The sequence below is a fragment of the Ursus americanus genome, chromosome 7 (assembly GCF_024610735.1).
Source record: "Ursus americanus isolate L20-20 chromosome 7, mUrsAme1.1.p, whole genome shotgun sequence".
Lineage (NCBI taxonomy): Eukaryota > Metazoa > Chordata > Mammalia > Carnivora > Ursidae > Ursus > Ursus americanus.
In genome coordinates this window covers 2,197,731-2,212,635 of record NC_142133.1, presented here as the reverse complement: position 1 = coordinate 2,212,635, position 14,905 = coordinate 2,197,731, and the positions used below count along the sequence as shown (strand labels likewise).

Genomic DNA, 14,905 nt, shown 5'->3' with positions numbered 1-14,905 from the left:
TTACAGAAAAATTTTGTCAGTCCCTACACTAGTTTGTAAGTTGACTGAAGAAAAATATTGCCTTGTTTACTATTATCTCCCTGCAACTAGCATAGTGCTTAATGTATAATAGTGAATAAAGAAATGAATGAATTAAAAATAATGTTTCAATCAAAGTTGACCATTTTTAATACAGTTTTGCTATACAGCTCTAAGGAGTTATGTTTTTGGATTACTGAATAAGATTTTTGTTAAAGTATATACCAATATAGTGAAACATTAAATATGCCATCTTTTATCATTCCTGTTTGTTAAATTATATAACTCAGTCTGGTTGAATTTTTTTTAGTGGAAAATGGCAATAATTTAATTTTACTACTTTCTCTGAAGTGTGTACTATTTAGTTACACCTGATTATGGAATTTTACAATAACAATAACAAAAAACGAAACTATAACTTGTCTCCTTAGTTTTTTCCTTATGTTTATGGTCCTCATAGTTAAACAGTTTGAGTGGTAACTGTTTGAAACATCATTTATGAGAAGAGTCTATTAGTCCAAAATAAAGTTCACCACATACCAACATGCATTATAACATCATTTGGTAAAATATAATATGCATTACTGATAAAACTAATGCCATAGAGAAATAAAACAAGAGAGGGAATTAGGTGCTCTCTGTCACCACTTCTGTGCAGTACAGTATTGGACATACTGACCATCTTCAATGAGCCATTAAAAAAAAAGAAAGATGAATATCAGAAAGGAATACAGAAAACTGCTCATTTGTGGATACTCTGTATAAATCAAGGACATTCAATGAAACTAGCTAAGAAATTTAGTGAATATAATGTGCTGTGTTCTGAATATTTGTGACCCCACAAGATTCATATGGTGAAATGCTAACCCCCAGAGATGATGGTACTAGTAGTTGGGGCCTTTAAGAGGTCCTTAGATCGTGAGAGTGGAGCCCTTATGAATGGGATTAGTGCCCTTATAAAAGAATCTCCACTGAGATCTCTAGCCATTACACCTTGTGAGGACACAGTGAGAAAGAGGTTTCAGGCTGTGAACCAGGAAGTGGGTCTTCACCGTACTGGCGACTATACTGGCAACTTTGTCTTGGATTTCTCCACCTCCAGAACTGTGAGCAGTAAAATTCCTGTTGTGTATAAGCTACACAGTCTCTGGTATTTTTACAGCAGTCTGATGGAATTTGTGTTTCAGAAAGTGAGCTTCAAACAAAATTCATAAAGTCTATTGACTTTCAATACTACCATTACCATCTATGACTGTCTATGGCTGTATAGTATGACCACTATGAATATCACTAACAAACAGCAATAACATGTAAAAGGAGAAATCTTGTTAATATAAAAAAAAAGTATAAAATTAGGATATAAATCTTATTTGGCATCTGTAAACTTCATCCTTTGTGAGATATAATAGGGTATAAATAAAGATGTGGGTGTGACACTGTGTGGCTCAGTCAGTTGAGCATCTGACTCTTGGTTTTGGTTCAGGTCACGATTCCAGGGTTGTGGGATTGAGCCCTAAATAGGGCTCCACTCCCCGCAGGGAGTCTGCTTGAGATTCTCCTTCTCCCTCTGCCCCTCCCCGACTTGCATTCCCGCACACACTCTCTCTCTTTCTCTCTCTAAAAATAAATAAATCTTTTTTAAAATTATAATAATATTTTTTATTATATTATGTTAGTCACCATATAGTACATCCTGGTTTTTGATGTATAGATAAATCTTTAAAAAAAGATACAGGTAAATAATAGATGAGTGGACAGGGTAATAAACACTATTGCTGGGTGCCTGGGTGGCTCAGTTGGTTAAGTGTCTGCCTTCAGCTCAGGTCACGATCCCAGGGTCCTGGGATCAAGCCCTGCATTGGGCTCCCTGCTCAGTGGGGAGCCTGCTTCTCCCTCTGCCCCTCCCCCTGCCCCTGTTCATGTTCTCTTTCTCTCGATCTTTCCCACTCAAATGAATAAAAAAATAATCTTAAAAAAATAATAAAGATTATTGCCGACGTTAAATGGCAGAAATAAAGGATTTTTTCTTTTAGGGTGGGGTAGGGGCAGAGGGAGAGAGAGACTCTCAAGCAGGCTCCACGCCTAGCACAGAGCCTGATGCAAGGCTTGATCTCACAACCCTGAGATCATGACCTGAGCTGAAATCAAGAGTCAGGTGCTTAACCACCAGAGCTACCCAGGCACCCCAGAAATAAAGGACTTTTATTCTTCCTAACATATATATTAAAAATTATAAGATACTCCAAGTGACTTAGTGTAACAATACCAATGAAAATTCAAGTATAGTGTGTGTAAGTTGAGAAAGTGGTCGGAAAGTTTGAAATAATACTTGCAATGAATGTAATAATTTAAAACAAGTAAAATAGCAACATGGGTAGTGGCTTACCTTAGCAGATTTTAAAGCAACTCTGATAGAGTCAAAGAAGAAGGCAGATGAGAAAGATCCTGACCTCACTTCCTCCCATGGATACAGCAAATCTATGGAACTACATATAGAGCAGCTCTTTCTGCAGATGACCTGAAGGCTAGGAGAACAGCTATTCTACAGCTAAAGATAAAAGGAAAAAGCCACATCATGAAGGGTAGGAGGGGAAGAGACATGGTCTGGTTACGAACCTAACACGTGGTGTGGTAATCGAGAATCAGGAAGGAAATCACAGGTGCAGAGACCTGCCTGAGGGGTTCAGACCCTACATTGTGAACCCTCACTCCACAGATCTGCACTGGGAAGACAAGCCCACATAATGTCTGGCTTTGAAGAATAGCAGGCCATAACTCTGGGAGGACTAGAGGAAAATGGGAGACTCTGCTCTAAAGGGTTCATACACAGTCTCACTCAAGACAGCACAGGGCAGCGGTTTGAAAAGCACCTGAGCCATAAGTGAAGGAGATTTATTGACTAATTTTAGGGCATGTGCTGGAGGGGTAGGGATCTGTAGGAACTTTCTCTAGGAGCAGAGTGCTGACAGGTGTAATTTTTCTTGCCCTCCTCAGCCTAGCTGGCACGATGCTGCCATGCCAGTTGACGCTCTCCATCTACCTTGATGACACTGCTTGCCCTATATTAGCATTCCCCTGTGGACATACCTTCCCCAAGGCACTTGCCCTGGCAGGCACATTTTTAAAGCACCTCCCACTGTCCAGCATGCCTGTAACAGTCAAAGATAGGCATCAACAGCCTTCACACTGGTGATTGACCCCCACCAACCAGCACAGCTGCAGCAGTTGTAGCTGGGCCTCTCGTTCAGCTGTGCCAGGGCCAGACTCTCCCACCAGTGCACCCATAGTAGTCGTGGCTGGGCATTGGAGGCAGCTGGTCCAGCAGTCACCTCAGCCCACCAGTTGGCACAGCAGTTGCAGCCCAGTCACAATAGGAATGTGTATGTAGCCCACAAGGGAACACCCCTTGAGGGTTGGGTTCTGTTGACCAGGGCGCATTGTGATTCTGGACCCCACAGGATGTTTTCTACATAAGGCCACTACTGACCAGGAGATGTACTGACTTACCTAATACATAGAAACACAGAAGGTCAGACAAAATGAGGAGACAGAGGAGTATGTTCCAAATGAAAGAACAAGACAAAAACCTCAGAAAAAGATCTAAACAAAACAGAGATAGCCTACCTGATAACAATTCAAAGTAATGATCATAAAGATGATTCCTTAACTTAGGAGGAGAAACACTAGAGGAGTCAACCACAGATCAGAGGATGCGGAACAGCTCAGCAGTCAGGAAGACAGGGTAGTGGAAATCATCCAAGCTGAACGGCAAAAAGAGAAAAAGATTATAAAAAAGTGATATAAGGGGCCTCTAGGACAACATTAAGCATACTAATAATTGCATTATAGGTGTTCAGGAGGAGAAGAGAGAGGCAGCAAAAGCAAAAATGAACAATTGAGACTACACCAAACTAAAAAGCCTTTGCGCAATGAAGGAAAACATCCATAGAATAAAAAGAAAACGTACTGAATTAGAGAAGATATTTGCAAGTGATATATCTGATAAGGGATTAATTTCTAAAATAAATACAGGACTTAATACAGCTCAACACTGAAAAGAAAATCTGATTAGAAAGTGGGCCGGGAACGTGAACAGACATTTCTCCAAAGAAGACATAGAAGTGGTCAGCATCACTAATCATCAGGGAAATGCAAATCAAAACCATAATGAGATAACACCTCACACCAGTCAAAATGTCTGTTACCAAAAAAACAAGAAATAGTAAGTTTGGCAAGGATGTGGAGAAAAGGCAAGCCTGGTATGCTATTGGTATAATGTAAATTGCTGTAGCCACTGTGGGAAACAGTATGGAGGTTCCTCAAAAAATTAAAAATAGAATTACTATATGATCCAGTAATTCCACTACTAGGTATTTACCTGAAAAAACAAAAACAGTAGTTTGAAAATATATACGCACCCCTTTTGTTTACTCACTGCAGCATTATTTACAGTAACCAAGATAAGGAATTAAGTGTCCATTGTTACATGAATGGATAAAGAAGAAGATGTGGTGCATACACACACACACACACACACACACATACACACACAAAGGAGTGTCACTCAGCCATAAAAAAACAAATCTAGGGCACCTGAGTCACTCAGTCGGTTAAGTAACTGACTCTTGATCTTAGGTCAGGTCTTGATCTCAGGGTCATGAGTCAAGTCACACACACGCTAGGCCTGGGTGTGGAGCCTACTTTGAATGAATGAATGAATGAAGTCAGATGTAAAGTACAGCATAGGGAATACAGTCCGTAATATTGTAATAACCTTGTATGATGACAGATGGTATCTAGATGTATTGTCTTGAGCATTTTGTAGTATATTTAAATGTCAAATAACTGTTTTGTACTCCTGAAACTATTGTAACATTATAGTCAACTGTATTTTAGTTTAAAAAATAAAAGAAATACAATTTTAAAGTTAAAATAGAACAATCATGATATATAATAATGAGTAATTTTAAAACATCAAAATAGGGCAATAGGAATAGTAAGTCCAGAAATGACACAATTTGCATTTCATATATACATATTGAATTAGTGAATTTGGTTGCTTCCTGTGCAAGTCACTTTTTTAAGAAAGTAGAAAGAATTATAAGACAGTACCTGCTTTCAGGGGCGTCTGGGTGGCACAGTCGTTAAGCATCTGCCTTCGGCTCAGGGTGTGATCCCAGCGTTCTGGGATCGAGCACCACATCAGGCTCCTCTGCTAGGAGCCTGCTTCTTCCTCTCCCACTCCCCCTGCTTGTGTTCCCTCTCTTGCCGGCTGTCTCTCTCTGTCAAATAAATAAATAAAATCTTAAAAAAAAAAAAAAAGACAGTACCTGCTTTCAAAGTCCTTAGAGTCTGGTGGGTAAGTAGATTGTAAATATTTCTTTCTGTTCATCTTACAATTATCCACACAGAAGTTTAAATAATGTGCTTCTGGTTAAAGAGAGATGATAAATTAGTTCTGGTGGTATGATTTAGGGGATCAGGAGAGGATTTAGTATAAAGGAGTTAGCATTTGAGCTGTACTGTCAGGAGTGTGTAGGATTTCATAGGCGGAAAATAAAGAAGGCTATTCCTGAAGGAAAAGTATGAGCCAAAGTTTAGAATTGTGGAAGAGCATGGCATCCAAGAAGACCAGTGAGTTATTCAACAGGAAAACATGTGGTGGGCTCACAGCTGCTCCTCAAATGGTGTTATATCAACCTCTAAAAGCACAACATTACTTTTGATTTATCTTCTTTTAAAAACGTATGAATCATACGTAAGATTTTTTTTATAAAGATTTATTTTAGAGACAGAGAGCGCAAGCGGGGGGAGGGGTACACAGGGAGAGGAAGAATCTCAAGCAGACTCCCTGCTGACCTCAGAGCCTGACACAGGGCTCCATCTCACCACCCTGAGATCATGACCTGAGCCGAAATCAAGAGTCAGATGCTTGATGACTGAGCCACTCAGGTGCCCTTATCATACCATGTTTTTCTGTAACTTAACTGTTTTCAGTTAATAGTATGTTTGCAATTCATTCTGTACTGACAATATGTAGTAAATTTTTAAGCTCTCTGTGATAATTGGTAATAAACACAATTTCTAACCAGAATTCACATTATGATACCTCTTGCCCATCCTAGTCACTTCATAGCTGTCTTGTTTGTTTTTGTTATGAATTTTGCCCAATTTCTAAGCAAATAACTTCTGAAGTAAATAACTTCTGAAAAGTGTGTATATTCTTAAGTATAGTCATAATTTTAGTATATAAAATGGAAGTTGAAAAATTAGACTAAATTTCCAATTTATTTTAAGAAACTCTAAGAAACCTGTAAGTTTATTATCCTTCGTCTAAATACGTGAATACACAATTGATGCTCTTCCTGTAATTTGAAAAATTATTTGTTTAGGTGTTTTTTTCTGATTGTGAAATGGTTTTAAAAGTTTTTAAAAGAAATAACTGAGAAACCACTCAGAATTCATTTAGAAATATATCTTACAACTATTTTTTAAAAAACCCTATAGGAGATTCCAGAGGTACTTGTGTATAAATTGGTGGTTGAAAATAATCTCTTAGGTCTAGGGGCACCTGGGTGGCTCAGTCGGTTGAGTGTCCGACTCTTGGTTTCATCTCAGGTCATGATATCAGGGTCATGAGATAGAGCCCTGCATTGGGCTCCGTGCTCAGCGGGGAGTCTGAGATTTTCCCTCTCTCTCTGCCCCTCGCCCTGCTTTCTCACTCTCTCTCTAAAAATATATAAATAAATCTTTTAAAAAAGAAAATAATCTGTTAGGTCTAATTTGACCACAGACAAACTTTGAGAGGTGGAATCAAAATTTAAAAATTAGTTAAATCATTACCAAACAGGTAGAATGAGTATGATTAACTGAAATAAGTCAGGTATGTTATTAAAGATCTAAGCAATAGATTTTTAAAATACTAAAATGCGTTTAAAATAAGCTACATATTGCCTTACGGTGTATAAAAATTACCACCCATGATCCTCTCCTAATTTTGGTTAACAAAGCACATAAAGCAAAAATATGGTTCTCTAAAGTTGTAAAACCATCCCTAGTTTGCCATTTAATTGACAAACACATCTGTGATTAGTTTTCATTCAATTCACTGTTGTGGTCTTTAGTTTAAAATGTTTGAGAAATTTGAGAGTAAGTAAAGTTTAATAACGCCAGTACTTTAATTTCATTACTAGTGGACTTTATGAATCTATAAAACTAGAATACACCATATGCAACATTTCCCAAACTTACTTAACTTCCAAATCCTTTTCAGAAGAGTGATATATAGCACTAGTTTTCTGAGGAGAACAATTTGGGAAATGCTATCTTACAGTTTATGAAGTGCCATTGAAATACCTTATGAAGGTTCGTATTACCCTGAGGAAAACTTTGAGGGAGAGAAAATTAATGTTAAAAAGGTGAGTGGTTAAACAGTGAAATTCATATTGGTATCAAATTCTAGAGCTGATGAACTGATTCCTTCCTGACCTTGTGTTTTCTGCCTTCATTGTCGGGTGCTATAGACGATCAGTAAGCTGAGGGATGAAAGGCAGCTGGTGGATCTCAGCTTATATAATCTTGGGGTAGAGCAAAGTAAGCCAAGTAAAAGAACCAGAAAAGGAAAAAGATATGTACTAAATATAGTTAGGAAAAACGGTGATAAGTATAGAGAAAAATAGAAGATACACTTTATTTTTTTTTAAATTTTTTATTATGTTAGTCACCATACAGCACATCATTAGTTTTTGATATACTCTTCCATGATTCATTGTTTGTGTATAACACCCAGTGCTCCACGCAATACATGCCCTCCTTAATATCCATCACCGGCCTATCCCATTCCCCCACCCCCTTCACCTCTGAAGCTCTCAGTTTGTTTCCCAGAGTCCATAGTCTCACATGGTTCATTCCCCCTTCTGTTTACCCCCCCTTCTTCTTCCCTTTCTTCTCCTACCGATCTTCCTACTTCTTATGTTCCATAAATGAGTGAAACCATATGATAATTGTCTTTCTCTGCTTGACTTACTTCACTTAGCATTATCTCCTCCAGTGCCCTCCATGTGCTGGAAATGTTGGGTAATCGTTCTTTCTGACAGCTGAGTAATATTCCATTCCTTCTTCATGCATTCATCTGTTGAAGGGCATCTCGGCTCCTTCCACGATTTAGCTATTGTGGACAATGCTGCTGTAAACATTGGGGTGCATATGGCCCTTCTCTTACTACATCTGTATCGTTGGGGTAAATACCCAGTAGTGCAATTGCTGGGTCATAGGGCAGCTCTATTTTTAACTTTTTGAGGGACCTCCACACTGTTTTCCAGAGTGGTTGTAGACACTTGCATTCCCACCAACAGTGTAAGAGAGATCGATCCTTTCTCCACATCCTCTCCAACATTTGTTGTTTCTTGCCTTGTCCATTTTTGCCATTCTAACTGGCGTAAGGTGGTATCTCAGCGTGGTTTTGATTTGAATTTCCCTGATGGCTAATGATTTTGAACATTTTTTCATGTGTCTGTTAGCCATTTGTATGTCTTCACTGGAAAAGTATCTGTTCATATCTTCTGCCCATTTTTTGATTTGATTATTTCTTTCTCGCGTATTGAATTTGAGAAGTTCTTTGTAGATCTTGGATACCAGCCTTTTATCTGTAGTTTCATTTGCAAATATCTTCTCCCATTCTGTGGGTTGCCTCTTTGTTTTGGTAACTGTTTCCTTTGCTGTGCAGAAACTTTTTATCTTGATGAAGTCCCACAAGTTCATTTTTTCTTTTGTTTCCCTTGCCTTTAGAGACGTGTCATAAAAAAAAGTTGCTGTGGCCGATGTCGAAGATGTTACAGCCTATGTTCTCCTCTAGGATTTTGATAGATTCCTGTCTCACATCGAGGTCTTGGATCCATTTAGAGTTTATCTTTGTGTATGGTGTGAGAGAGTGGTCAAGTTTCATTCTTTTGCATGTAGCTGTCCAATTTTCCCAGCACCATTTATTGAAGAGACTCTTTTTTTCCACTGGATATTTTTTCCTGCTTTATCAAAGATTAGTTGACCATAGAGCCGAGGATCCATTTCTGGGTTCTCTATTCTGTTCCAATGGTCTATGTGTCTGGTTTTTGCCAGTATCATGCTATCTTGGTGATCACATCTCTGTAATGTAGCTTGAAAGCAGGCAATGTGATGCCCCCGGGGGGCTTTGTTTTTGTTTTCTAACATTTCCTTGGCGATTCGGGGTCTTTCCTGGTTCCACACAAAACCTAGGATTCTTTGTTCCAGGACTTTGAAAATTGTCATTGGTATTTTGATCGGGATGGTGTTGAAAGTGTAGATTGCTCTGGGTAGCATAGACATTTTAAATATGTTAATTCTTCTGATCCATGAGCGTGGAATGTTTTTCCATCTTTTGGTGTCTTCTTCAATTTCTTTCATCAGTGTTCTGTAGTTTCTAGAATATAGATCCTTTACCTCACTGGTTCAGTTTATTCCAAGATATCTTATGGTTCTTGGTGCTTTTGTAAATGGAATCGATTCCCTGGTTTCTCTTTCTTCCGTCTCATTGTTAGTGTACAGAAATGCAACTGATTTCTGTGCATTGACTTTGTATCCTGCCACATTAGTGAATTGTTGTATGAGTTCTAGTAATTTTGTTGTGGAGTCTTTTGGGTTTTCCATATCAAGTGTCATGTCATCTGCAAAGAGAGAGAGTTTGAATTTGAATACCTTTTATTCTTTTTTGTTGTCTGATTGCTATTGCAAGGACTACTAGTACTATGTTGAATAATAATGGTGAGAGTGGCCATCTTTGTCCTGTTCCTCATCTTAAGGGAAAGGCTCTCAGCTTTTCCCTATTAAGAATGATATTCACTGTGGGCTTTTCGTAGATGGTTTTTATGAAATTGAGGAATGTACCCTCTATCCCTACACTCTGAGAGGTTTTAATCAGGAAAGAATGCTGTATTTTGTCAAATGGTTTTTCTGCATCAGTTGAGAGGATCATATGGTTCTTTTCTCTTATTAATGTGATCTATCACACTGATCGATTTGCGAATGTTGAACTACGCTTGCAGCCCAGGGATGAATCCCACTTGGTCGTGATGGATAATCCTTTTCATGTACTGTTGTATCCTATTAGATAGGATCTTGTTGACAATTTTGGCATCCGTATTCATCAGGGATAACGGTCTGTAATTCTCCTTTTTGGCGGGGTCTTTGCCTGGTTTGGGGATCAAGGTAATACTGGCCTCATAGAATGAGTTTGGTTGTTTTCCTTCTGTTTCTATTTTTTGAAACAGCTTCAGGAAAATAGGTATTATTTCTTCTTTGAATGTTTGGTAGAATTCCCCGGGGAATCCGTCAGGCGCTGGACTCTTGTTTTTGGGAGATCTTTGATCACTGCTTCAATCTCTTCATAATTAATCGATCTGTTTAAACAATCAGTTTCTTCCTGTTTCAGTCTTGGTAGTTTATAGGTTTCCAGGAGGGCATCCATTACTTCCAGGTTGTTTAATTTATTGGCATATCATTGTTGATAATAGTTTCTAATGATTGTTTCTGTTTCCTTGGTGTTAGTCGTGATCTCTCCCCTTTCATTCATAATTTTATTAATTTGGGTCCTTTATTCTTTTGAATAAGTGTGACCAGTGGCTTATGGATCTTATTAAATCTTTCAAAGAACCAACTTCTAGTTTTGTTGATCTGCTCTACTGTGCTCCTGGTTTCTAATTCATTGATCTCTGCTCTAATCTTGATCACCTGCCTTCTCATTTGTGGGTTAGGCCTGTTCTTCTCTTCCAGCTCCAGCTTCCTAAGGTGAGATTATAAAAACTGCATTTTAGATTTTTCTATTCTTTTGAGTGAGGCTTGGCTGGCTATGTAGTTTCCCAATAGGACCGCCTTTGCAGTGTCCCATAGGTTTGGACTGATGTGTTTTCATTCTCATTGGTTTCCATAAATTGCTTAAGTTCTTCTTTAATTCCCTGGTTTACCCAATCATTCTTAAGCAGGATGGTTCTTGGGTTCCAAGTGTTTGAGTTTCTTCCAAACTTTTCCTTGTTTCAAAGCATTGTGGTCTGAGAAAATGCAGGGAATAATCTCAGACTTTTGGTATCAGTTGAGACCTATTTTGTGACCCAGTGTATGCTCTATTCTGGAGGAAGTTCCATGTGCATTCGAAAAGAATGAGTATTCTGTTGTTCTGGGTTGTAGTGTTCTGTATATATCTATGAGGTCCATCTGGTCCAGTATGTCATTCAAAGTTCTTGTTTCTTTGTTGACTTTCTGCTTAGATGATCTATAGCTGAGAGCGGAGTGTTGCGGTCCCCTACTATTAACGTATTATTATCTATATGTTTCTTGATTCTGGTTAAGAGTTGGCTTGTGTGTCTAGCTGCTCCCCTGTTGGGGGCATAGATATTTATTATTGTTATATCCACTTGTTGGATATATCCTTTAAGAATAATATAATGTCCTTTTGTATCTCTAACTGCAGTCTTTCGTTTAAAATCTTATCTGTCTGATATGAGAATTGCTACCCCAGCTTTCTTCTGAGGTCCACTGGCATGAAAAATGGTTTTCCATCCCTTCACTTTCAGTCTGGATATATCCTTAGGTTCAAAATGAGTCTCTTGTAGACAACAAATGGATGGGTCATGTCTTTTTATCCAATCTGCAACCCTGCGGCATTTTATGGTAGCATTTAGGCCCTTCACATTGAGAGTGATTATTGAGAGATATGATTTTAATGATATCATGCTGCCTGTGAAGTCTTTGTTTCTATAGACTGTAAATTTCTGTTCTGGATCACTCTTGGCGTCTTTTTACTTTCATACAACCCCCCCCCTTTAATATTTCTTGTAGGGCTGGATTAGTGGTCACATATTCTTTCAGTTTCTGCACCTCTTGGAAGGTCCTTGTCTCTCCAGCCATTCTGAATGACAGCCTTGCTGGATGAAGAATCCTTGGCTGCATGTTCTTCTCACTTAGTGCTCTGAATATGTCTTGCCAGCTTTTTCTGGTTTGTCAGGTCTCTGTAGACAGGTCTGACATTATTCTGATATTCCTTCCTCTGTAGATGAGGATTCTTTTCCCCTTGCCGCTTTCAAGATTTTATCCTTGGATCTAATATTAGCAAATTGTACTATTATGTGACATGGTGTTCGTCTGTTCTTAGTGATCTTGGGGAGGGGTCTCTGCCTCTTGACCATGAATGCACGTTTCCTTCGCCAGATTAGGGATGTTCTCAGCTACAATTTGTTCAAATATCTCTTCTAGACCTCTCTCTTTCAAAACCCTGTTGGGGATCCCAGTGTTCTGACTTTGGAATGTTTCATTGAGTCAGTAATCTCCCATGATCTACATTCTTGGGATTGGATTTTTTTAAGCCAAGTTTCCATTTTTTTCTTCTTTTCTATCATCCCGAGTCTTCCAACTCACTAATTCGTTCTTCTGCCTCATTTTTCCTGGCCCTCAGAGCATTCAGTTTTGACTGCATTTGATTCATAGCATTTTTAATTTCTGCCAGATTTGCTCTCATTTCCGCCCTTAGAGATTCTATATTCTCGTTAATATTTTCATTAATATTTTTTCAAGCCTACACATCATCTTGACCATTGTTACCCTGAACTCCATTTCTGACAGTTTGGTTATATCCATATCCATTAGTTCTGTGGCAAAGGGCACAGTCTCTGTTTCTTTCCTTTTTTGGGGATTCCTTCTCCTTCTCATTCTGATGAGGAGTGGTTAGGGGGATGTGCAGAGCCCAAATTATTGACCAGGACCCAAGCAAGGTGCACTTGTTTTATAGGGAACTTAGGGATGTGGGCTTCCTGTTTTTTCAGCCTGCCTTCTGGGGAAGGCCTGCCGCGCTGATACTCAGGCAACCCTGTTTGGGTAGAGTTGCCCCGTCCCCTGTGAGAGGGGGTGGGGATGGGCACAATGCAAACCAGTATTTCCAGGCTTTTGTTCTCTGGCGTCTTTCCCTGGCGGTTTTCTGTGACTCTTAGAGTTAGAGCACAGTGGCCGTATCCAAGCCTCTGTCTCAGAACAGAGAGATCGCAGTCTGCTCCTCACTGAGATTTCCTGGCCACTTAACTCTGTTTCTGTCGGTGCTGCTAAAAACCCTGCAGCATCCCGTGTTGCGTGCCCCACAGCCGATCTCCCAGTCCTCACTCCCAGGGCCGGCACGTCTCTGTCCTTTGTGCTTCTAATACCGCCAGCTGCCCCAGTTCCCGTGTGCGCTCCCGAGCTCCCTGTTTCAGGGTGGTTCGAGTGAGCGCTCTGGAGCTCTGGTTTTCAGTCTGGTCGCGTGTGCACTCCTGAGCTCCTGGTTTCAGTCTAGTTCGGCTGCCCACTCCAGAGCTCCGGCTTTCAGTCTGGTTGCACGCACTCCCGAGCTCCTGTGAGCTCCTGGTTTCAGTCTGGTTTCTCGGCGGCTACCGGTCCTCGAGTCTGGCCCGCTCCCCAGTGCAAATGGCTACTACTTCCCAGCGCCCAAGCACGTCGGCTCCCTCCCCATTCCATTTATTTTCCAATATCTGTGTGCAGATTAACAGCTCCCCACTTCGTACCTCAGTACTCAGCGCCGGAGATGTTCATTTGTAGAGATCCAGATGTATCTTCCTACGTCTCAGGCTGATTTCGTGGGTGTTCGGGATGATCTGGGAGATATCCAGCTCAATTCAGGGACCAGCTGAAAAAAGACCCCCTACTCCTCCACCATCTTTTTTTCTCTCCCCAAAGACACACTGTCTTATGTGCTGCGGCAAATTTAGGAGAACTAAAAAATTTACACATAAGAAAAAGTTTTAAATCAGAATAAGAGACTTGTTTTAAGTTTGGTAAGATATTTCCTATTATAAAAGAAAGTTATCCATTATAAGATTGATAAATTTAGTATAAAAAGTAAATAGAAGTTAGATTAATGTATTAGGTAATATACATAATATTAAATATTTAATAACCCAAATATATATAATATTTGGTTTCCATTGAGGATAGTGCAAATAGGTTGTTCAAAAAGATAATAATACTTGGTGTGATTTTGACAGTGTAATGCTAAGTCCTTTATTGGTTTTCTCTGAATATTATTATTCCCATATTAGTGTTATTAGTTTATAGAGGTTAGATAATTATGTCAAGCCAGTATTTGAGAGAGTCTGGTTCAGCTCATCTCTAGAGCCCACCCTCCTGACCTTATTTTGTGACTTCCTAAGAGCATGTACTCCTGAGATAATGAAAGAAATAATAATAAATACTTACATAGCACTTCCTGTGTTATGGGCTAAGCTCTTTACATGTACTAACTCATTGAATCCTTACAACAAGGTTATGAGATGTCAGTATTATCAACATCTCAATTTTGTAAATGAGGAAATAGAGGCATGGAGAGGTTAAGTCTGCACTCTTAGTGACTGTGCTGCACTGATTCCCTGAAATAAAATTTAACTGTAAGATATAACCTTGTATCCATTATACTCACAAAATAAAATGATTGACTGTAATGCCAACCAAAAGTCTTTATTGATAAAATGTGTGTAATTTCAAATTACAATATTTCAATATGCAGTATTTCAAATTATAAAACAGTTCACTTATAAGATTAATATTTACCAAAACTGTCTTGAGAAATGTGCGGTTTTTTTAAAGCTTTAATTTAAATTCCATTAGTTAACATACAGTGTTATATTACTTTCAGGTATACAGTAGAGTGATTCAGCACTTCCATACATCACCCAGTGCTCATCTTGACAAGTGCACTCCTTAATCCCCATCACCTGTTTCACTCTGTCCCCACCCACCTCCCCTCTGGTAACCGTCTCTTTGTTCTCTATAGTTAAGAATCAAAACAGGTACAATTTTGATTGTAGCTTACCATTTTTGAAGTGCATTCTGCTTACAG

The 14,905-nt window shown here is 39.1% G+C and overlaps 1 protein-coding gene across 14 annotated transcripts in view; it reads left to right on the top strand.

The window, feature by feature from the left end:
* The window catches only part of CCDC138 (coiled-coil domain containing 138), a 188,832-nt gene that overhangs the window by 116,614 nt on the left and 57,313 nt on the right, over nucleotides 1-14,905 (top strand). The gene's annotated exons all lie outside the window — the stretch shown is intronic.